The 25,390-nt window shown below is 42.0% G+C and overlaps 1 protein-coding gene across 1 annotated transcript in view; it reads right to left on the bottom strand.

Moving 5' to 3' along the window:
* P2RY8 (P2Y receptor family member 8) overlaps positions 1 to 24,134 on the bottom strand; it is a 33,577-nt gene extending 9,443 nt beyond the window's left edge. The window contains exons 1-2 of the mRNA XM_082486313.1: positions 24,110 to 24,134; positions 20,499 to 20,585 (exon numbers count right to left, since the gene is read on the bottom strand). The gene's annotated coding sequence lies outside the window, so the exon portion shown is untranslated. The remainder of the gene's footprint in view (positions 1 to 20,498; positions 20,586 to 24,109) is intronic.
* Positions 24,135 to 25,390: the final 1,256 nt, after the last annotated feature.

The raw sequence follows: 25,390 nt of genomic DNA, 5'->3' as shown, positions 1-25,390 counted from the left end.
ACTTGCGCTAAGGATATGACAGTCTGTAGCTCTTGATTGATTTAACACATGATGGAGTCCATAAACAGGACGGTCAACCAATATTTGCAGATGTAGCTGAAAGGATAATTGGACATGGTTTGGGGAAATGTTTTGCGCAAAGAATGTAGGGTAATTCTAATATTCATGTAACATACTGGGGCCAGAAATTGGAAGCAGTATTGTTAGGATTGAATCAAAGAACTTGAGTGTGCATGTAGGCTGTCTTCAGATAGACCTTCTTTCCCTACTTCCACCAGTTGGTCTCAGTATGTACAAAACCTCTTACGACCTCCTAGATAAACAGATATGTCCCCCAAAATCCCATGCTGGATCCAAACAACTTGTGAATACAGGCTAAATTATTACTCCTCTTGTTAAGTAAGATCTATATGAATATGCAACTCTCTTTCCAGAGCAGTAGCTCTGGATTAGTAGCAGGATTTGGGTATAGCTGGCACCCTTTTTGCTTGGTCTTTGCTACAGCCGTGGATTTAGCATCCGTAGAAATCTAAGTGTCTATTTTAGGGTGAGTTGGAAAGTGTGCATGTCACTGACTGTACTGGGCGGATCTCCAGTGACTGTAACAGACTCATATATAGTCACTTCCATTGTAAATGCAGGTGTCTGAAGCTGAATCCAGCCCATTTTAAACATCCCGTTGATTCAGATCCTGCTTTCCTGGAGGCTCGTAATTGCCTGGAATCTGCCAAAATCTGAACTAGTCCACTAAAACATAATTGTCCCCTTTCACACTTGGAATGCTCAGCTGCCACTTTAAAATGACCAGGCCAGCTTCCATGTGAAAATGAATTGGCACAGAATAGGGCCAAACTCATGGTTTTACCTGTACCCGACGGCTTCCACCTGTGTGTCAAAACCCACAGTCAGTCTTGTGTAATTGTAAAACTGTTTGTGTAGCAAAGATGCCACAGCTGGGACTCAGAATAAAAATTATTTTGTCTTCTGTTGATCCTGCTGCTGTACTTGCTCAGCACATCTCGTTTAGCCTTTATTGACAGCCCATCTACAGGACCGACTGATCTGCTCTCTCCCCAGACGCCTTCTGCAATGTGCTGGTGGCAGACTCCTGGCAGACTGGGCGTTCTCCTAGCTCACACACCAGTTAGAAGTGATTCTCACATCAGCACCAGTGAAAACAGTCTTGGCTGAAAAATACATGAGACCAGGGGCTCTGTAGGAGCTAAACTGACATGTGCTTGGCAGTTTTCTCGTGAATCTAATTCTCTGCTCCTGAAAGGGCCAGAAGAGCTAGATATATAGAAAGAATGAGCCTTGCTTCCTGTCAAGCTGTGCCTCTTACTGGAAGGCTTTGATACAAAAGCTGGGCTGCTGAAAGCTCTTTTGTACCCCTGGACACCCTGTGAACACCCACTGAAAAGAGTTGACCAAGTGTATTGGTGTGCCTGGGCTGACGAAGGGACAGCAGGCAGCCATGTATGCAATCCAAGGCAGTGGGAAACGTGTCAGCGGCCTGGGTGTCTCCTCATTCCCTGGCACTTTGGACAATGCTTCCCAGCCTTGCCCGAAGGAAGGAGTGTTTGGGGCCCACCTCGGGTCATCTCCATGAGAAATCTTGCACTGTCACCACTCTTTCCTTTGCACAGTTTCTCTTACTGCTTATTGTCACAGCTCTGAGCGTGAACCCTGAATCGTATCTGTACTGCTGAGCTATATATCGCTGTATTTTTCCTGAGTGATGTTCAGTTGCCCATCTATATGGTCTTAAAAGTGGTTGTGATTCTCTGCTAGAGAAAGTTTCTTCATTTTTTAAACGTTGCCATCAGCAGTCAATAGTATTTAAGCTACAATCATGGGGTACCCTGTCTGATTCTGCCTTTTACTTATAGTCATGTCATGATCAGGGCATGTGTTACCAGGACAGCCATGTATCACCTGCATCTGTGTTGAGAGGAGCAACTTCAGGCACATGCATTACCGCTACAGAGCCCGGGTGGCATGACCAGGGTTCGTTTATCTCGGGACCAGTCCTGCAACTCTGGTATTCACGCAACTCCCAGTGACGCCTGCGGCAGCTCTGTGTGCACGGCACCTCAGAGCTCTTTGCTCGGCGGGTAGAAGCCAGCTCACCCTGACCACCTCACCTCATGCAAACTCACTTCATTCACATGCTGAAAGAACTGAAAGTTGGCTTCTCTGCAAAAGCTCACGGCTTAACGTTGAGCATCGATAACGGCAGCTGCGCTGCTTCTGGCTGGAACGGGGCACAGTATAAATTCACACGGGCCTGAACAGTGCTGAGCAGATGTACCCAAAGGCACAGTGCACAGGTAACAGGAACCTCAGAAATAGCTAACGACAGGAGCAGATATACTGTATGACCTAGTTTTAAAAGCAGCGCAATATATGCACACAAAGGAAAAAGAAAGAGCCAACAAAATTGTTATTAATTTTTCCCTGACTGACGACTTACCCCTTTTTTCCTGACTTCTCTTCAGTTTGGCAATTTGATACCAGTTAGAGGTATGACTGGTAATGTACAAGAAGTGGAGATTATAAAATGGGAAGAAAAGAAATATGTTTCTAATAAAAGCCTCACCTCTTGTTCAGTTTCTTTGTGACTACTTGAGCTATTACACTAATACAAAGAGATGCAACAGGAATAGCACCCTGAAACCACATCTGCTATTGTTTCATTCTTCTGAAAGTCCTCGAGTGCAGGTGAGAGAGTAGGCCAAAGTTCAGCTCTTCAGCTGCACCAAACTTTAAGTGCCTCGCATTCAGGCTTTGGTCTTCCTCTCAAGTCCTCACTGCATTTAGGTAACTTAAATGCATAAATAAGACAAAAATTGCATTCTATCCTTGTCTAACACACTCTTTCTGCATTGAGAAGTATGTAAGTGCCCTAACTGTAGTCAAGATTTATGCTAATATATTATTATTTGAATGTTACCTATGAAATAACCACAGGCAGAAGTTAAACATGGTCTGCAGACGGTTTTGTTGGGGGAGGGAGTCTCCGCTCTTATTAACAGACAATACATTGCAACAGCTTGTTATTGGCTTTGCTTGAGTTCCTCTTTATTGCTAGCAAGATGCCCTGAGATATCTGGATCATCGCTGCTCTGGAAATCATTACAGGAATCTTGCCACCTCGAGAAAAAATAATGAACGTGAAGATGCTGTGCTTTGAAGGGTGTTATTTATTGACCTGTGCACTACAAATTAGTGTCTAAACTAGAATTTTTATGACCTTGGCATTTAGCTCCAACTTAATAGAGCTAATTCTGGGTATTCCATTTGTAAAAAGTCTGTATCTCACAATCTCTTCTACTACATTTATCTGTGGTCTGCTATTTTTAAGCGTATGGGCAAGACAACACATTCTTGCAATGTAAGCGAAGGTATGAATCCATATCTCATCAGCCACTCTATGCATTTGATTTCGCTCATACAGACAAAGGAGCTGGCTTATGGCTCTGGGACAAAGTTTTGCAGAACAGCTCCAGGTTACCATGTGAGAAAGTGTATACCACAGGACATGCTATTACTGCAGCCAATATACTACCACCTTACGCCCTACTTTGTCTCTGCCATGAGCTGTCTGCTTGCCCACATGCTTAAGGTAAATAAACACAGCTGAGATATTTTAAATGGTGACCACATGGAAGCGGCACAGGCTGGTATGAGGTGAGAGCAGCCTTAGCGTGATTCTGATGCAGGCAGCGCCTCAGGACAGGGTACACCAGCAAAGTAAAGGAGAGGTGGGAAGCCATCGTGAGGACAGGTCAGCATTCTTATTTAACCAACTTGTAAAACAAATATTATGTATGAGATATTATTAGAATATTATGCTGTTATAATGTAATATAATAAATATGATAGATTAAAAATAATTTATATGATATATGTATGCTATAAATATTTTTTTCAGTGGTACCACAAACTGAAATACCTATAAACCCCATAATCAACACCCCAAGTGCAAGATTTTCTCTCTTTTTTATCGAATGATATTTTAGCCTGTGTTACTGATTCATCATATATATGTGTGTGTGTACATATATATGTGCACGATATATATCTTATGGTATTCTATTGTATGATCAATGTAATGATATACAATATTATTTCTTGTTTCGTAGCATAGCTACAATTGATAACATTCTTCTGGTTTTAAACCTTTTTTCATGACTACAAGTGAAATTTCAGCTATTGGGGCATTAAATGTTACTAGTATAAACCTTTAAATGAAAGGAAAGCAATCCTACAGTAAAGGAGCTCCAAGTCCTAATGTAAAAAGTGCTTAGACAACATTTAAAATTTGAGTTTCACTAGGTTCAAAACACTGTAGAGAAAAATGTGGGCTCCAGAGTTCAGCCAGTCTTAAAGAGAATTTCCTTTTAGGGTAACACCTAAAACTCAACCACCTGGAAAAGTATTGTAAGTCTGTGAAATGCAGTGACAAGGACAACTACACAAAACTGCATTAGTTTTCTGAAATTTGCTTAGCTTAACCCCTAGACTGGAGAACTCAGAACTTTTAATGTTTTATCATAAAACAAATCCACAAATTTATATGCAAGCTTTAGATGATTCCAAATGTAGCTATATACATAAGGTCTGGTGTGACTCAGTCTTCAGTGAGGTGCCACATACTGTGACAGCTAATTAATTGCCCTTAATTAATCACCTCCTGGCTGTGGATCAAACTACTGAGGTTTAGCTGAGGTTTAGCTGAGGCTGGGTTCTAACCTCAAGCAAAATATATGGCATTGTCAGAGCACGAAGGGGGCCCCTGGGTGGCATGAGCTCTCAAAGTGAGTCTACACGGCAGAGAGGAACTTGACTGTGGTGTGACTTCACGTGTAGGGAAAGAAAACACCCTTTGGCAATTCAAAACAACAAAAAAAGACCCCACTCTTCCCTTCACCCATATAGTTTAAAAGGAAAAGGAAATTAAACCCCTCGTGTTCCGCTAAAACCTACTAACACAATAAAATGAACGCAATAATCTGGCAGAAAAGAAATACGCTGAAGAAACTTTCAAGCACATGATAAAGGAGCAGTGCCACCACGGATGAGCAGTCTCTGCTTTTCTGAGGAGGACGGACATTTACTGACAGAGGAACAGCAAGCTGGAGAGAGAGCTCCTACAGATGGGAGGTCCTTCAGTAGCACAGATTAACGTATCACCTGATAAAAAAGAGAGAAATTCTAGCCCTTGGGGAGCTGATTATGGGCTTTGTAGGTATTTCAGTTTGTGTGAAAACTGCCTGTGGGAGATGAAGACTGTGAAACTCACAGGATACATAAAGACAAACTCTAAGGCAGTTTTGAAGATTGGTACACTTATGGTCTTATAAGATGCTAATAACAATAGAGCAGTAGGAGACAGTTCTTTGGAGGCAAAATTTGGGTTGTTAGGAGCCCTAGAGAGTCCTCTAAGTGATGTGCTCTGAAATAGTACTGCATTCCTGCAGCTTCAGTGTGTAACTTGAAAATGGTTGCATAGGAAAATGATATAAATGTACTAAGAAATGTTTGGTGCAGGTGGTGCCTATTCAGGAAAATAAGATTTGACCTAAACAAAGCCAGGGCAAGGCTTCTGTAACTAAAAGTTAAGGTTATAGTTTTTAAATTAAATACTACAGAAAACCAACTGGCACAAAAAAAGCATATGGTTCAGGATGACACATACTTAGGGGTGGGAATGTTATTAAATCCTCTGTATTCTTAGAAAAAAGGACAGGAAAAAGCATTAATATAGTCCAGGAAGGAACCAGACAAACAGTTTTTATGTGTGTAGTGTACGAAGCAGATCACGTAAAACAGACAGCCAGAAAAAAAAAAAAGGTATTTGTGTCTCTACAGATATGTAAAAAGTGCAAAAATGCTAAGGCTGAGTACACTGGTTTTCAGCTGGGAATCTGACCTAATTTAGGCATCTGAGAAGTCTGATGAAAGAAAGTAAGTGTTGGAAATGATACGTCCAGGGCACATACTGATACAGCCCTGCCAAAATGGGCCGTGTCACTGAAGGATGGGTACTATTGTATTGCAGGAAGCTTTGTGTCACATCCAGTAAACAATTCAGCTGCATCAACAAATGAGACGGAATTTTCATGGGCTGAAAGCTGTAACAGCAGGACCGTATCATCAATCACATAACGAGGATAGTAAAAGTGGCAGCAACGTACTTGGGATAGAAAAACAGCTGTGAGAGCTAACAATACAGAAATAACAAAACCCTTCAAGCACCCCTAAACAAACTGGGCAAATGCACTGAGGTGTGAGATGTGGGTTCAGGCACCACAAGTGTGACTCATGGAAACCACCCGTTCAAGATCCAGAGGGGACCTCCTCATAAGACTAGGAGAAGCAGCTCTTGACTCAGGCCTCTGACATCCTGAGCCTCCATAGTGGCAGGAGCACCGACCTGGGGTCTCCCACTCCCCTCAGGACACCCAAGAGCTTTGGCCTGTAGCCTATTGCAAATGAATTTCTACAACTTCAGCTGCCTAATTAAAAAAATAATATTCTGTGTCTGAGTGTAAGGTTTGACCCTACCTGTGTTTAGTGGATGTGTCTAAGGAGACAGAGCTTCTCCTTTACTTGTTTTTTCTGGATCCTTAAAGTGCTTGGTTGGCAGATACGCACTGGGTTGTCCCAGCTATTGCTTTGGGACAGAGAGGGGAGCCTACTGGTGAGCCTGGCCCTTTGCTACATGGGTGCAGAATTAGGTCTTGGAGAAATACCAAAGGAAATTCTAATATAAATGAAGAACCCCCTTTCCTCTTAAAAACACCTTCTCCTGTCCCTAGAAGAGCAGCTGCTCTGACTGAAGGTAGAGAGGGCCCTTAGTTGGTACCCCAAGTGTTGGTTGGTACTAATAAACCACACGCACTTGGGGACCTCTCTGCTGTGGAGGTGGGCCGGCCAGGGACAGCCTGTGCTCACACTATCGGGCTTCTTCAGCAGGGCGATGGCATGCAGCCCACCTACTTGCAATGGTCCTGGCTGCTGAACTGTGCTTGGAGCTGGTGGGGAGAAGTCAGTTAGCACATACTAAATCTGCACCAGAGAGCCTTCTTGTGAGCTAACTGTGCAGAGAAGCACTTTCCGGCGACTAAAAACTTTCCCTGGAGCTGATTAATCTATTAGCACCAATATAACATAAAAATACACCTTATCGGCCCCAAAGAAATGCATAATACATGGAAGTATCTGATGAGAAATGAGACTTGGTAGAAAACGGCAAGCCTGGGCTCTCGTGAGGGCTTCCCTATCGAAAGGTTTTGGTTCCCTTTTTCATTCGCTTGTAGTGCCATAGAGCGCAAAGGAGAATTGCCACTGGGAGCTCCTTCACTGGCAGGCACCTGATGCTTTGGCAGTGGCTGAAACGTGGTCACAGCCCCCACAGCAGCCACCTTCTCTTCTGAAACCCCGAGGAAGCCCTCAGCTTCCTGGGAGTAGAGACGACACGACGCTTTTGAAAGCACAACCCGTGCCCCTGCCCACTGTGAAGGAAGGTCAGCACCGACTACTTTCTCACTTCTCTTTCTGAGAATAGTGGAGGTCATTTAATGTTTGCCACTACTTAGTTCCCAGCTCTGTTTTGGGACCCATGGCTCATGCTCGCTCATCGGAAGTTGAGGGGCTCGGGGCTATCCCAGGGTAATCCCACAGACCTGCCAAGCCTAGGCTCTCCCCAGCCCTGCTGAAATCACGCGGGGCTGGTTTCTGCACGTATGTGTGCGTGGTGGCCAGAGCGCCTCTCCACGCGGCATCACCCAGGCAGCGGAGAGGCCCGTTAGGGCATGCGAGATGGAGTCACCGGTGCCCGTGGTAGACACTGAGCCTTACAGCCCACAGTGGTTTAATGTGGTTTGGCAAGCAAATGATGGAAAAAGCCAGTGTTCTGAATCTCATTCAGGGAACTGAAGGAAAGAGGTACAAGTCCTTTTTATTTTAACATCGCGGCAAGTCCTTTATAAAAACATGAAGACAATGTAAATTCCAGGAAAGCAGCTTTAGTATCCTTTCTTTTCTGTGCGTGTTTCTCTGCCTCGCTTTGCCACATTGTCATACACATATACAGAGAGGGAGAGAGGAAGAAAAGAAAAGCAGAGTTTTAAGCTTTAAAATAAATTTGTTTTCTTGAGGATTTGGTTTGGTAAAGGTTGTGCATTACATTTTCATAAAAGAGCCTGGAAAGGCAAAATAAGTTCTCACAGCCCCTTCTAGTACCATCCATCCAGCCATGCAGGTAAGCAAAGGCATAGTGCTCTAAAATCTCAGATACCAAAGATAAGAGTGCACTGATAAAAGACGTTTCATCACATGATGTGGGGAAAGTTTTGTACGAGTTAGGACTAGCTGCTTAGTGCAGGTTCCTCTTTCAATTCTCTGAAACCCTTAAAAAAAAATTACACACACAAACACAAAAAACAAATTTAAAAAGCGGTTTCCTCAGTTCAAACCTCCCATCACTCCCACACCATCTCTATAGATCTCTCTAATATCTACTATAAATTACGCATAAAAGTTACTTGTGCTTGCACTGAGTAGACTGATAGTTTTTAGAGCATTCTGTTACCTCATTGTACAAACTACCCTACACAAAAAAAATTAAGCTTGTTATTTTGTTTTGTTTACCCGTTTCTTTAATGTAAAAGAAATCTATCATTTTTTTTTACCAAGGCCAGTAGAAAGTGAAGACACATAGCAATTCATCAGCTAAAACCTGTCCTTTCTTTTTAAAGGTTATACAATCACAACAGGAAATATTTTGAAATGGTCACAGTAATCACAAGACAGACTACTATTTAGGCTGAACATGTGTTTATATTCATCTCCTATTTTTAGGTCACATCACATGCCATCTCCTTGCCATTGCCGTTTGTATTTTAATTATAGATGTAATAATAACTTTTGCAGCCTTCAAGAATAATAGGATGGTACTTCATTCTTGCTTTTTCTTACTTGCTATACTCAAATTCATAATCTGACAGAAGTAGAGTGAGAACTAGCTAGTTTACATTTAAGTAAATGTTTGCCTTTTGTTTGCCTCATAGTTATTGCCCTTTTTTCTTGTTTCTTTAAGCACCTGCAGCAAAACAATATTTGGGAAAGATGCTAATTTGGGCCTAAGTCCTCAAAAGGAACTAAACATCCAAATATTTTTGAGGAATCAGTCCTTAGCAGTAGCATTCCTGACAGGTTTCCATGCACCTTTCAGTAAAAGCCAAAGCAAAAGAAAGCTTGTCTCCTGCTGCCAAAACTGTCAATGAAAAAGTAGCAATGACACTTTGACCAGGAGATCAGTAGGTCAGTGACCTCTCCGCAATGGCACGGTAACCAAAAGACTGTGACCTTCTAGATTAGAGTAAGGATCCACTTGCTGAACATGCCTGTGTAAAAGGATGGGCCTGGCACTCCAAGAGCACTTCCAAAGTGCTGGGATGAAGTGGGCTGAGGACAAAACCCCCAATGAACTTCCTCATTATCACTCCTGCAGAAAGCCATGTCGATAAGAAGATGAAAAAGTTATTGACTTCTCTGTATCTTTTTGTGAAAAAGCCTCCTTGCAATAACAAGAGACAGGTGATTAAGAAGCAGGACTCTTACGGGAGTTGACAAGACTGTAGGTGTGTCCTTGAGGATGATAATCAGATTGGCTTCAATTCCAGTGCTCTCTCACTTGCTCAATGCCTTTTAAAAAGTCACTTTCCTACTCTGATTCTCTGACTTAATTTTCTTTTTTTTTTTTTATAATACTAATGTATTTGCACTGCTCAGTTAACTCATTGATGATGGTTTAAGAAATATTAGTGTCTTGCTTTGTAAATGCTCCAAGTGTTAAAAAGAGAACAAGTGGCTTTTCAAATTGCCGGCGTAGCGCCTGCTTTCATTTAACTGAAGAAGCAATCTGTAAAAACCATACTTGCATGCTTACTCTAAGATGAAAACTCTTGCTGTTATACGCTACCCATTTACTTAGAAGATTTTCCATTCTTTTCTAGAATGCCTCAAGAAGTTAGATATGTTCTGTATCGAGTTTTACAGGAAGTATTCATCCAATTAATTAACATTAATTTACTGGAAACGGTGGACTTGTTCTCATGGTTCATTAACTGTGTTTTTCCCAGACAAAGCATCAAGATCTCTTATGCTATAATCCCTGCAAACCTTTAAATGACTTCTTAAAACAATGAAGTAAGCTTGATGGAATCATGCTGAAGTTATGACAGAAAGCTCTTGAATGGGTGAGGTTTTGTGACATCTTTTTGAATGTCCAGTTCAAGCCACATTCAAGGGATTGAATTTGTCAAAACCGTGTTCAGACATTTTTCTTTCTAAATTGAGCACTTCCTTGTACCTTAAATTGGGATACCCAAATAATGAGACTTCCCAAATCAATTGCCAAAACAGAAAATTCTTTCTTTAAGGTAGTGTTTTTTTCCTGCTGAAATTAGAATAATGCAATAATATCCTAAGGGGAAAAATCTGCACAAACTGCAGTACAATAGCATTTTCTGGTTCTCAAATGACTGAATACCTCACATTATGAAAGACAGGGTATGACTTTGTGCACTGGATTTCTGATCTCTTGTTCTTGTCACTAGTCAAGCTCAAGAAACACACAGTTCAGCTGAAAACCAGTTAGAAGAGTTTCTTTAGAAACTGGGTATAAAAAGAGATTGTGGTTAGTTTTGCTCAATCACAAAAAAAAAAAAAAAAAAGGCAGAGACACAGGAAAGCAACAAGCACCTAGAGGCAGTTAATACAGAATGTGAGTCCACAGAGAGAACCTAGAGCACCCACCATCCACATCTCCTCTACTCCGGGTTGTAGAAACACAAGCAGACAGAGACACCTGCCTGCCCAGGAGTCTCCATGGCCCCAGCTGAGATGTCCCATACCTCGTTGGCTCACAATTAGGCATTTTAGAATGAGATCCAGAAAACCAGGACGCCAAGCAGCAAGTAAGCTCGACAGCAGGAAACACCTTGGTCCCCGAGAAGGCTGCAGCTTTTGACACTTTGCTGAGGGTTTCAAGGAGACCTCTAGCTACAACCATGTATTATGACTGAAATTCCTCCTGGAACAAGATGTTTGCATCAGTCTTATCTCACAAAAAATGGAAGGATCCAAACCACCACCAACAGTACTGTTCACATTTTCCAGATATCACTCAATGGGGTTGTGGGAGATATGAATTTATTTCTCTTTTCAGAGTGATGAGATTTGAATCTACACCTCGCACTGAGCAGTAAGATTTTCTATTGGTCACTTCATATAAAACATATAAATTACATTGAAATAGGAACAGCAGTTTGGATGTCTTCTCCTCTCAGGTACTGAACAAAACACTACAGTCTTTTTTTCTCACCCATGGACTTTACATCCCAGTTGTACCATGCAAACTGGAGCAAATTCAGGTGCAAGAGTAAAGATAAATTGCAGATAACTAACTTTAACATGGTGGTTAATGCATTTCTGCAAGAATGGTTGGTTCCAATCAGATTAGGTAAACATCCCTAGCCTGCAGAGAGTGCTCTAAGCATCCACAGGATTAGAGGGCACATGGCATTACACCTTTCTTCTGCCTGTATCCCATGCAGGATCCATTCCATTAAGTCTCCAATAAGTGCTTTGACTATTTATGGTATACTGCGTCTTCAAAATGATACAGGGCAAGGAGCAGTCTTTCCCCACTCCACAACTGTGGACCATTCCAGGCCTTCACTCTGACTTGGGTATTAGGATATATGTGCTTCTGAGCACTTAGTGATTGGGCTTCATAGTTTTGATATTGGACACCCTAAGCAAAAGCTGGGCAGTTGAAGACCACAGTCTTCAGTTTTAGTCCTTCCAGTGACAACAAGGAGTATTTAGACTCCTAAAGCCTTTTTTTTCAATGCAAGCATTAAGGTCAGATGTTAGACATTCCACCAGTGAAGAAATCTTTTCTCCTTTAGTGTGAGGTTGGGGTGAATACCAACAAGTCATTCAGACATATGAACACACAGAGGCCTGGTATTGGGCATATAATGTGAGCCACGAATGCACATTTGCCTTACTCTGCCTTCTGGGATTGTGCCCCTTTCCCAGAAGAGTCTCCTTGGCTTGTGCAGCTAAATCATCCCTTGATGAGCATAGTCCCATGCTGCATGGATTGCCGGCACTGTCTATTGTAAGCCTCAGTAGCAGTCAAGTAAAAGTACTTGCTTTTCCTGCTTTTGCGTCAATACCAATGGCTTTTCTCTAGGTCAAAAGTCCTGGCAGGTATGTACTGCCACTCAGCTACCCAGTCTTCCCAGATCATGGTATGTCCACAGACATTTTAAATTTTCCCTTGCTAAACTCCTTGAGAACAGATGTCCTGTCTGTATATCCTGTCTGTATATCCTGTCTCAGCAGACAAGGAAAGGCATTCAGCAGAGAAAAGCTACCTGGCTCAACTCTGCATTTCTGTAGCATTCTTCCAGACAGAGTAGTCTGGATATAAAGGACTTGGGGTGGTGGACGAGGGTGAGTCTGGCAGGCGGATATGGTGCCTTCACTACAAATCACTGGATGGAGTGCGAGTGTTCCTTTCCCTCCTGACACGCAGGGGTGAAGTAGGGCTGTTTCTTGTTGCACAAACATACCTGATTTCCTGGGTTGTTTGAGACGGATGATGAGCGTCGGTTTACAGGCCTATAGGTATCTACTTGCTCTACCTCTTGTTGAGGTCCTTTATATACACTACCCGCCCCTTCCCAGGCTGGGATGGGAGAATAACAATATAAAGATCCTATGCTTACACTGACTACAATTACCTACTAAGAGGGACAATTACAGAGGAAGATACCTAGGAAGCTGTTTTCTCCGCTTTAAGGCCAGAGAAAAGGACTTGAGTGAAAATGAAATCCAGGCCCATGGAGTTACAACACCGGGCAGGTTGTCCTCAGAGCGGAGACCACCCTAATGCTTTTTTAACAGAACTGGGCTCACGGGACATGCACAGAGTCATTTACACACACCTCCTCACCCCAGCACGAGACCTCAGCTATCTCTTGTGACATCCTGTCATTGCTGGTATGACTAACTCATATCAGTGGGGATATGGATGCATCACTGTGAAGGACGGGGTTTAAGGAAAGTTAAGAGATGATTGGGTCATTTTCAGTATTGTGTGGCAGCAGATAGCAAGCTATCCTGATACTTCCGATGCAATGTGTGATGTAGGCTTGTCAAAATAAAACACTATTAGAAGGATGAATGAGAAGTCCATGAGATTCTCGGTGGTAAAAGCCTGACAAAACCCCACTCCTACCAAACTGTTGTCACCTCTTCAACCCGGTCTTGCTTTTCTGATGAGAACTACCTGAAAGTTTGCTTGGCTTTCATAATCCCAGTTGGTTGGGAAGATGCGTAGATCAACTTATTCATAGACTGTAAACGAAGAAGAAAAGCACGGGTATCTAAAATATTGTATATGAAAGAGTTAAGAGGAAGGGAGGAGAAATAAGGAAGTAGTGGTTGAAACAATCTGCTTTTAAGCATACAAAAAGTGAAAAAAGACTTGATAACATTTTAAACAGAGTGTATAAACAGCACAGAAGAGCCCCAAACTAGATGTTTTGTTTTGGTTTGGTTTGGTTTGGTTTGGTTTGGTTTGGTTTTTTTCTGGGGGGTGTCAAAAAGGGTGTTTGTCAGTGTCAAAAAGACAAATACAAACTGATTTGCAAAGAACATTTACATAGTCTGTAATTCTGATCTTAGAATGCTATGCTGGCTTTTTAAAAATGATACGATATTTGGCTGTCTCTCCACTGGGGAAACACTTGTCATTTTTCATCATTAACAGTAGTGATTCAGCAGCAGTACAATCTTTGTAGCCCTAACATAGAAAAAAAAGTCCTAACACTAAAGTCTGTGTCTTGCAGATGTGTGTTCAAAAAAGTGCTGTCATTTGCAACTGTCTGTACGTAGGGCATTGCCAAAATCTATGGCACCATGTTTCAGCAGTGTGAGTGATTGTGGAAAAGTACTTAGTTTAGGGATGTTTTAGGATTAATTTGTTGCATAAGCAAAATAAATATGTACAAAACTAATATAAAATAAATATATATATAAAATTGAAAATATTTCATCTTGATCTTCAGAGCTATTTAGTAGTTTAATTGCTGCAAGCTTAACTTTCTGTTTCTGTATAATGCCATTTAATGGTTGTGCATGAAGCAGTAAGACAGCACGTAACAGTCTTTAAGATTTTTATTTACCAGCATCACTGCGAGTTGTCTATCTTCACTGCCTTTGATGGCTACACATCAAGAGAATTAAGCTTCGGCTCAGATCTTGGAAAAGGAAATATGCACCCACAAGATAGTCTCTACAGCACATTTCTCGTCCGGAGGAGGAGAGCACTGAGACATTAATGTTGACATAGAAAGCGCAGACTGAATCTATTTCAGGGGAGACTTTGATGTTTGTTTTCTTCCCAGAAGAAAGTAAAAGGGCACGGCAGCACTGGGCTGCAGAAATGGAAGGCAAAGGCCATGTCTCTTTGGACCACCGTGGGGATAACATGCACAGAGATGCTGCACCAGGCAATGCTTTCTATAAGCCAGACAATAAATACTGTTCACAGAAACAGCATAGACTGCTTGGACTTAAAAGTGAAAGACTCTGTGTTTTCAATACACCTTCTTGCCTGAGAAATGAGGTTTGTGGATGAGCGTGGGGCCTCATCTGTAGGGGAAGGATGTGATGTGGGAGAATCCAGGAGGGAATGTGAGAGTCCTGGGTGACTGTCAGCCAGAGCAGGCATCAAACGCTTCCACTTGTTCACTTTATCATTAATTTAGAAGCAAGAATATAAGCAAAATCCAAAAACAAAACCTACTGAGCCCAGCTGCTGTTCAGCTTTGTTTGAAAAGGATCTCTGGTCTATATTCACAGGTCTGTATTTCCCCTCTTTCCCTCAATAAATGTGAATGTGTTGGTTAACTCTAAATTTGATAAAGGGTATAGGTCGCAAGATTATCTAAGTTTCTGTGCATTGCATAAAAATATTTGGCCAATTGGATGAAAGCCTGGGGTTCAAACATTTATAATTCCACCTAATGTTTTTTAGTTCTTTTCCCTGATTTCTGCAACTGCATATGGTTTTCTGTGCATTATGGTCATAATAACTCAGAAGGTTGTAGATATGTGCAGTAACAACAATTACAATGTTCACTATATAGTAATCCACCTCAAGTCACATAATTTTAGGAAGAAAATAAGCTAGTGTTTTCTACTGCCCACAGAGCCACTGAAGAGCTTGTTGGTGTTATCTCCCCTTTTGGGAAAATGTCACCGTGAGTCTCACGCTAACTGCTCAAAATGCCTCTCACCCATCCCTTTTGCAGCCTGGGATCAAAGCAATAAGATTGTACCTCAGAAAAAACGGCAGAGTATTCCATGTGGTTACAAAAAACAGTCTGCAAATCCTACACCAAATCCTGCTTGACTCAACACATGACAGACCCAATTTATGAATGCGCTGAGACCCAGTGAATACATTTATCTTCTGCTGAAGGCAACAGGAAGCGAAAGCATTTAGTATTTGGCTCTCTTGGGCCCACGGCTGGACACCAAATTATCTTTGATACAGAAGCATGACTTTATTTCTAACGCCTGGCACAATTCGAATTTCTGGCCAGTCCTTTGTGAACAAGCCCCTACTTATTAATTTTGGTTTTTTTAGATTTACTTGAAAAGTTTAAGCTGATGGTATATGGGAGATGAGAACTTTTTTATTTGCTGAGACAGGTGGGGGTAGAGGAGCATTTGCAGCTCCTGTAGCACATTAGTCTGAACTGTGAAATTGTTGGCAATGGCAAGCTGCTACACTACCTTTTTTATTACAAACATGAGGAAGTCAAATCCCCAGGTGCCCCCATGCTCTTTAGAAGAAGCAAAGATGTTTCAGAACACCTATTTTTCCTTCTACACTCATGACTACTCTAGTCCTAGAGACAAGTTAAAGCAGCCAGAAGAGCAGGCACGATCAAAGCAGCTGGTATTTCTGTAGTACAATTTGCCTTTCTCTGCTCTCCTACTGCTAACTGGCATAGGAATAATCTTTGCACATGCTGGTGTTCCCCTTATAACAAAGTGATCCCTAGGCACTGCTGTGAGAGACTTCAAAGTTCGTTTTTGCAGTACTGCAGCAGCAAAAACAGGGAGGTGCTGAGAATTCACCTCACTCAGTGTCAACATTTTCAAGCTGAGGGTAGACCAACCATCTATGTTGCTGATATTCAGATCGGTTGTGATCTCAGCCTCTCTCATGTCGGGGTTCATGTAGTCGTGTAAGACAGCCCACAAACATTACCAGAAATAGAGTTGAGCAAACCTATCAGCCCACTATAACATGTAAAACTGCACCATGTCCTGGTAGTTTCTCTGAGAAGTGTTGTTGATGGATTTTTTTTCATTTAAAAAGCTGAAAAAAAGCTTTCACAAGTATATATAATTTCAAATCTCAAACATTTAACATATGCTGAACCTGAAACATCTCAGTGATGAGTTCATTCTTGATCCTCTTAGAGGTGCTAACGATATCTTTATGCCCAATGGGAGAAACGTGTAACTAAGAAGGCATGTCTTCGTGTGAGAGTGGGTTCCAAATATTTTCTTTGACAAGTACGTACAGATTTAGGTCACGAATTGGGCTTATAAAAAGATGTCGTATGAAATGTGTAAAGCAGTGTTTAGTTCAACTTGAGGGCTTGATCTTGCTCCTGCTCAGGTCAGTCTCACATTCTTGTACTAGCAGTCAACTTCTGCTAGCTGCCATCATGGATAAGCTGCCAACTTTTTCACTAACCCTGTATTTCTAAAGACCACAACAGCTCTGATCATTGCACTGATTATTTAAGCACTGAGTAACTGAGATCATCAGCTTTGCAGACAGCTGGGATTGAGGGGAGGGGAAGGAGTCCATAATGAAAATGTCTTTTCCTTCCTTGCCAAAATACTCCCAATGCTCGTACACCTCAGGAGGGTTACAGCTCTAGCAGCCTGGACAAATAAACAGCTGAAGAGCCTGGGAGCCTGAATTTCATCAGCGAGTTCCCCTGGTTGCTTTGCAGTTTAATGATCCTACTAGTGAAAAGCTGGAAGTCCACAAGCAGAAGAGAGCCAGCTGCCAAGAAACTTCACAAGTCAGGTGGCTGGAAAATGGACAAGTTTAAGCCTGCCCTTTTCCATTTGATCTTTGTTGGAACCAATGCCCTCCCAGCAATTTTCCAAAGGCAAAATACCCCCATCAGAAAGGTTTAGACTCTTTTCTCCGCATTGTTCAATGAGTGACACAATGCCCTATGTACAGTGCACTGTTCAAACTCTTGTTGTCAATACCAAATAAATAATTTATTTGTGGGCATTTTTGTGGCATCCAGTGCTGTAGCATCAAAAACCCAAGAATTTTTTCTTTGCAGCCATAATCTAGTATGAAGATTATTTAACCCTGTATTACAAACAGGAAAGTGAGGCACAGAGGCCCCTGAGTTGCCTAGGACTTGATTTCTAAGAGCTTTTGGCATTACAGAAAATGTTACTGTTTCAAAGCCACATTTCTATTGACTATATCTGGATCTGTGAATACTTCTGCAAATTAGACTCAGGTGTCTTTTAATAAGCACCTCAAAATGAGGAACTCAGAGTTGGTGTCTCTTTCTGAAAGCTTAACCCCTTGAAGCCAGATCTGAAACAGGATTTCAGGCTCTGTAAGATGAGTGTCACATAGGTGAAAGGATTAAGACACCAATGAAGACTTAGGTGTCTCAGAATAGGATCTGAAAGAGTCAGCAAAATGATGAGGTACAGCATGAAGTCAGTCCACTTCAAGTGTTACATACATAGACCATCTGGAGGAGACTATGGATGAGTCTTGGAAACATGAAAACTTGGAAAAAAATATTAGTGAGTCTCACAGAACATCCTCTCTCACACAGGAAAACTACTGAGAGACCTGAGCCTTGAACCTCTTTGTGAAGTTTCCTTTTATGAAGATTCCCTGTTGCCTTTTCTTTCTGGGGACTGAATATGATTTGCTACAATCTTTTAAGATGGTTGATAGAAGAAAAACACTTCCCTTCCCTGTCTAAATGATAGAGTAGCGGTTAAGGTCAGGAAATAGATGCCTCAAGTTGCCTCCCAAGTCTGACCATGGAACTTATTATCTGAGCAGGAGATTGTTTTAACCACAGAGCTGCTGGGTACTGCCCATATTTCACATCAAAGATGTGCAATAAAAAAATTATAGATATGACGGCTCAGTGAAAGATGAAAACACCGTGCAGGAGGCCAAGAGATTCTCTAGCCTAGTGACAGGGGCAGTCATCTGGAAGGGAGAGGGCATGGCCTGGTCTGTACTCTTTCGTTTGGCCTTTGGGGTTATCCAGTGACTACTTAATGTGAAAGAGTGTCCTTGAAGATGAGAGTATAGATCAGGTATTTTGTCCTCTAGCTGAATGCTGTTTCAGGCATCTGCTCTGTTTTTTGTCCAGTGACCACTGCTCACTCTTCCAGCTTCAACTGGCTGGGTGCGAATCAGCTCAGACTGTGGTAGCTACCATACTTGCTAGCTAGCAAGGAGGGAGGTGGATAAGGCTTTAAATACTTTCTAAAGAGAATGTTGAACATGCATGCACTTTCTCATAGGAGAGTGCTCTAAAGGAGGAATTACGCCATTTCCTCCTCCTTGACTGTGTTTGAAAAGAGGGCACTTGTATTTCTAAAAAAGAAACCAAGTCTTATTGATGTGCTTTAAGCATACTCTTTACTGGTGCTAGACCAGGTCTCCCAGTCCTGTCAAAATCCAATTGCTCTGTAATTGCAACTGGATATCTGCTCTATACTTGTCCTTAAGTATTGTAAGTACGGCTGTCTTAAGTACTTCTATCTTAAGTACTGCTATCCTAAGTTATGAGATGCAACTGTATAATACATATATAAGGGTATAATTCCCTAGTAGTCAGAGACTGTATGAGAATTGTCCCCACTTGGAGATGAGGTTTTGAAATTCCACCCCACCTCCATTTCAGGCATTTCTCATGTATCTAATTCTTAAGGAGATGCCCTTTTCTCAGCGTCACACAAGACTTTCAGGTGGAATCAGTGGCAGAATCTCATTTCCCAGGACATCACTCAGTCACCAAAATCACAAGGCCACTTTGCCTTTTCCTGCAGTCCTACCTCTCAGTCAGCACGTGTTCTCCAGCAGCAAGTAGATGAGGGCTGATCAGGGAGACAGGCCTCTGATCTGAATGGGCTCCCTCTGAATGGCCTGTTGATCGATTTTTTGTGCTGAAGTATTCTTCTGTAATATTCAGTCTTAGATGACTGAGGCCTATACCATAGTCCGCATGCACAAGGGAGCTGTTACCACACAAAGGGTATGTCAATATTAGTAAATTAAATGCTGCCAGAACCTAGGCTCAGGCCATGAAATTCACTTCCTTGGGCTGTTACAATTCTGGCACAGTTTTGATTCCCTCCCTCAAGCAACTCTGGGCCCCACACAACCATCTTGTGCAGGTTAGGACTTATCATAGACCAAAGACCATTCCCAAAAAGAAGTTTGGATGCAGCCATCTTATTTTAGAGGCTAAGAACAGTTGTTGTTACAGACGTGTCAGGTAAGCTAAAGACCAGAGTACGACAAGTCCCAGCAAATGGGTGCAGAGCAAAATTAGTTGAGTAAAAACGTATTTTTTGTCTAGACCACTAGAGGGTGCAGGCAAACCTACTTTGCCCTGAAGATTATTTTTAGGTTATGGAGACCTGGATATTTGAGGTTGTTTTCTCCAGAGTCTTTGAGGAAAAGAGCTAAAAGGATAAGACCTTGCTGTCCTCTACAACCCACTTATGTCATCTGTGGCATGTAACTCCCCTTAAGTGCTGTCCAGACACCGCCCTCTGTCATCTGCCTCCATTTCATACTACCATTTTTCCTCTTTTTTTTTTTTTTTCTTTCCCTCACCATTTCTGTTCCTGCTTATCCATGGTTTCCTACACTACCTCCCATCACCCCCCTGTGCTCCAGGAGGATTTCCCTTTGATCCCTGCACTGCCTGACTGTCACAAGATGAAGTAATAAAAATATGAAAAGTTTATTCTCCCAGCCTTTAGTTGCCGAACCACTGTAGCCCAGAATTTGGGTCTACTCAGTGTACCCAGGATCCTGGGAGAACAGATTTCAATTGGGCATGATTTAGAGATTCTCACAGACTGATCAGATTTTTGAAAAGTTGTGGGGAAAAGAAAGAAAGAAAGAAAAAGTCTTTACAAGATGATTCCTTTCTTTGTGGTTACTCACTTACTCAAAGCAGAGGCTTGTGTTCCTGAATATTCCCTTATTGCCTCAACAATTGCCTCATACAGCTAAACTCTGCATGTAACATCCTGCCAAAGAAAATGCAAAACTTTTCATCCTAAATGTTGATCAGACTTACAGGCAGCTCCCTAAGGAATTTGTCTCGCCGTGGTCACCACTGATGTTTCCGTGCTGTAGCAGATCAGATTTCCTCTACGAGTAAGAGCTGCAGAAAGGACCAGAGAAATCTTTTAAGAATCAGTTGTTATAAAAAAAGAAAAAAAAATAGAAGCAGCACATCTAAAGATAACACCAAACAGTGACAAGTACTGATAACACTGCCTTTCATAGCTTTAAAAGGCAGTTCACTAGCTGTAGCATTACGTACCTGTGTAGCATTACTAAAAATGCATAATATCCACATCTGAAGATGAAGAGAAGATAAAAGAGCACATAATTTTTGGTGACTTGATATTTTTCCTTCTTATTTTTGCAGATCTGAACCAGGTGCAGTGTATCTGGTAGTAAGTAACCCTAGCTGCTTCATCATGACTGTACTGGTGTGTAGTTTCTGTTGTTATTTCAAGACTTAATCGGTAGATAGGAGAGAGAGGATGTGATGATAAAATTATTTTCAATTCCTCAGCTACTGAGCCTGAATTCCTCATACAGTAGTGTGAAAACGTGACAAAAATGTGCAGTTCCTGATGAACAAGATTATAGATGCCTTGCCCCAGCCTGAACAACTCTTGGGCCTTCATCAATCTGTGCGCGAAAAGGCAGAATCTCTCTGTTACGATATCAATGAGAGCTAAAATCCAGCATTTAAAAAAATTGAGCTGTTGCATGGAGCTTGTACAGCTCTCTCTCTCTCTCTTCCTCTGGCTGAGTATTTAGCTTCAGTTAAACACTCAATGCTGAAAAATAAGACTACCAGTGGAAAATTTCAGTAAGGACAGAAGGCTTCTAATCAAAAAGGTACGAAAAGAGACCAGATCAAACTGATGTTACCAGCTTCAAAGGTTGTAGAAAATTAACCCTGTGGGATATTTCTCATTGATTAGAACCTAAATTTAGACAAAAATTGGATTATATCATTCATTTAAAATCTATTTTAAAATAACAACCCTAACTCTCAGGCTAAGAGTCCCTCTCAGGTTTCCTGCATATAAATAGTAAGCACAGGAGGAACACCAACTTGACCTTCCCATTCGAGAGCCGGCAGGAAGAGAAAACAAGCCCAACAACAGTCCCAAAGACATTTACTTATAATATGAGCTCATTTCATCCAGGAATTTTTGAGGCAGTTGTCAAGGACCAAATGCTCCCATTTCCGTAAAGTCATTTTTCAGAGAGCTCCATTTTCAAGCTCATTTTGCACGCTGCGAAAAGCATAAGAACAGTGTCAATAAATACGCCTGACAGAAAAAATGTCCTTCTGTCCAGTTGAAGGCTTTGTAAACATTAGTTGTCAGTGATGAAGCCCCCTGGTCTTCTGCTTCAAAACAACTTTTTATCTGGAAACTATGCAAATATGAAGTCAGGTTGTTAGGCAGCAATACATGTGCAAAACACCACCACATCTTTTAAACACATTGAGGAATAGTCTTGGTGTCTCTTCATTTTTGAGCAAGACCGAGGGAGCCCACCACAGGATAACTTCTTGAGGCCGGGTTGTGGGCTGCTGGGTTTCTCCCCTCTAGCCACTTGACCAGAACACAGCAGTAACTGGGGGAGACCACATTTACCATACAAGGAATGGCTTTTCTAGGGTTTGTTTCTTTTCCATCCTATTACACCGCTACATATAACGTACGCCTTCCTCCCACAGAGAGCTGAGAACTACACCCTTTTCTCACACCAAACAAAGGCACTCATGCTGAAAAAGGGCACTGAGGGCAAACATTTTTAATCCCCTCAACTGGCCTTTTCTGCACTTACAGTCATCAGTGAGAGCAAAATTGTCTGCACAGGCAGATACGTCTGAGTTGAATGCAAACCCACCCTGAAAGACAGAAGATGAATACATACACATTTTCAATAAATGTACCTGCAGGGACGCTAAAAACTGAAGGCAGAAGTGGTGGGTGAGCTGCTTGTTGGTGACAGGGGAGGCCTGGGTGCAGTTTGCTCTTCCCACACAAAGCTGCTGAGTACTTTCCCTTGAGCTGTGCCTGTGCAGTAACTTGGAAAGGTGACTGCAGGATGGGTAGGCACACCTCAGCCAGCTTTCATCTAGCAAGCTGTAGCGCAGGCTGCAAGTATTTGGCAGCTAAGGCCATGCAGAGCTGTAAGAAACAGCAAATTGCTGAGCACTGATACTCCAATTGAGAAGACTAAGGCTGATGCAAATGCTTCTACCCATGCCATAGCCTCTTCCCCAGCAGAACGGTGACATGCGCTCTGGCTGTGTCTAAACTGACGTACAGCTGTTCGCAAGGGAAGACCTGGGATTCTTGATCAGATCACCAGCACTGGGGAGCTGCGAAAACCAGGTGATAAGTCTGGCGTCAACTGGGATTCATCCGCGTTCCCCATCTGTAGGTGACAGTGACAAAACTTCTGTGGCTCACAGAGTCTTTTAAGGGTGAAATTCATTACAGCGGTCTGAGGTCTGCCATAGCAGCCATCTCACAAGTAAGGTGGAGGTGATTTAGGAATGAAGTCCAAACATTGATGGCACCTACCTGTCTGAATCAATCAAATGCTTTTGAAAACCCCAGCTAGATTCTCCCAGCCCCTACGTATAAAATCCAGAAAGCGTTTATACCAAACACCGAGTACACTCAAGGAGCCAATGTCCAAACATTAAAACTGATTACAAGCAAAGACTTAAATCAAATACCAAAACCCTGAATCTCCACTGTATGACTTCACCCAGGGATCCTCACAGCACATACAATTTCACTTTCTGTAGGGTGACCTGGTGACAGCGCATTATTAGAATAACTGCCCTACAGATGGCTATTTTATGCTTGTTTCTGAACTATTAAAAAAAAAACTTCACGCAAACAGTCTCTCTCCCTGTCTATTAAGAGACAACAAATGCAGTATGCAAGAGCGCACTGTGTTACGAGACTTCCTTCTGGTGCCCGTCTGTCTGAGTTCAGTTTTTATGCATCAAAAGCCCCCGATGAAATAATATCATTTTACGATATGGTTCCACAGTCACTTCTGTGTGTATGTTTCACTGCTGCAGACCTCAGGAACAGTCTCAGGATGACTACAATACGTGACTCTGCAATAGCTAAAGATAGATTTCAGGTCCAGATTTACAAATAAATCTGGTCCGAAATTATCTGCTTTTTTCCTCCCCCAATATGTAGAAACTCATTCTTCCTCCTTTTAAAAATGCCATTGAAGACATGCTATGATTTTTACTACTCTCCTTACTAAAGCAAACTATACACCTGATAACCCCTTATTTTGATAGTGCTTTGTGCAGAGTGAACTCCTTAAAACTGGCGGTGTTTTCTTTCTCTTTTGCTGCAGCATTTGCTGTAATAATTATGACTGTGTAACATAAGTTCTTCATTATCATTACTCTATTATTAACCCATACAGTTCATTCTTTATTTCTACAGCTTACAGCCATCTCGCAGAAACACATATGTACTTCTTTGATTGCAGTGAAATTTGTTCTCCCTTCAGATGTAAATAGGAGGGAGAACAAATCGGTCTTGACTGACTGACTCCACTGAAAACCAATTTTGAATAAACAATCAAGAAGTGAAAAGCTGTACTCCTTACCTGATCTGGGATGTACAGTGCACCTTCAAAGCCTCTTAAATGACAGAGAAGAATTAGAAATAGTTGAAAGTTTGTACTCATCCAACCACAGGGCTCAGGAAATGACCGTGTATTTTGCAACTTTAACTCCTTCCTCACTTCTAATTGTCTTCGCTTTTTCAAGTACAGTAAAAAAATCCATCTTACTCTTCCACTGCAGTTTGGTACCTACTGCCATGCCCGACACATGATTTCTGTTTCACACTGAGAATATGCAGGTGGCCAGAGGAGATGACTCTAATCACACCCATGGAAGAGAGAATCTGCAGTGTCTGCTACATAACTGACCAAGAACATTTTACTGTTGAGTAAAGCTTCTGCGATGAAGTGTAGAAATGACTAAGTAATGGCTTGAGGTCCTAACCCTCATTTTGAGAAGAGGCTTAGAGCGATATTCTCAACATGACTTCAGTGTTGCAGTGCCCAACAGAGGAAGGAAAAAAAAAGTTATTTAAAGGAGCATCATCCGCTGCAGTCTGGACAGGCATTTGATGTACATACGGTGTATGATACTTTTATCTGCCCGAACACGATATAAAACCATTAGCCTGAAAGCTAGTAGATGCAAGTTCCACACAAGAGCAGAGGCAAGAGGACAGGCGGCCTTTGAGGTGCAGGCATCTCCACGCTGAACCCCAGGTGGCACCCAGGCTCTCTGCGTGCAGGTGCAGAGCGGATTGGCACCCCAAAGTGGATTGCCCCCAACCAAAACAGCAGGCTGAGAAAGAAAACACTTCCAACAATCCAGACTGCAACCCTGAAGACAGACGCATGTCTCCTTTTTTTTATGATTTAGGAAACAAGCCCTGGACATACATGCATGCATGTCCTTTCCACAGCTTTGAAGTCTCTTCACCTAGGCATGTGTGCTTTATTTTAAAAACCTTATGGGGGAGGGAAGTGTCACTCCCTGCATTTGGGCTGTTGGTAGAGGAAGAGAGAATAGAAATGTCACCAACATGCACTTTTATAAAACAGTTTCATAACTCAAACACTCAGCTATGATGGTTTGGGTTTAATCTTCTCTTTAAGAAGAGCTAAATCTGTGGTTTAGGCCTGAAACATGTCAAAAGTCCGTAGAAGCTAAAAGAGAGGAATCTAATCCATTCTTCTCAGCAAAGCTGAGCTGACAAAGCAGGACTTGACATGTCAGCGAGCCTGTGCTCCACAGACTTTTCCATGGGAGATGCATTGTATGAACTACATAAATGCCTTTAGTAACAAGGACCAGAGCTCAGCGTT

The sequence above is a fragment of the Vanellus vanellus genome (genome assembly GCF_965231255.1).
Source record: "Vanellus vanellus genome assembly, chromosome: 1".
NCBI lineage: Eukaryota > Metazoa > Chordata > Aves > Charadriiformes > Charadriidae > Vanellus > Vanellus vanellus.
The sequence above is the reverse complement of the archived record's forward strand: the minus strand, read 5'-3'. Positions and strand labels throughout refer to the sequence as shown.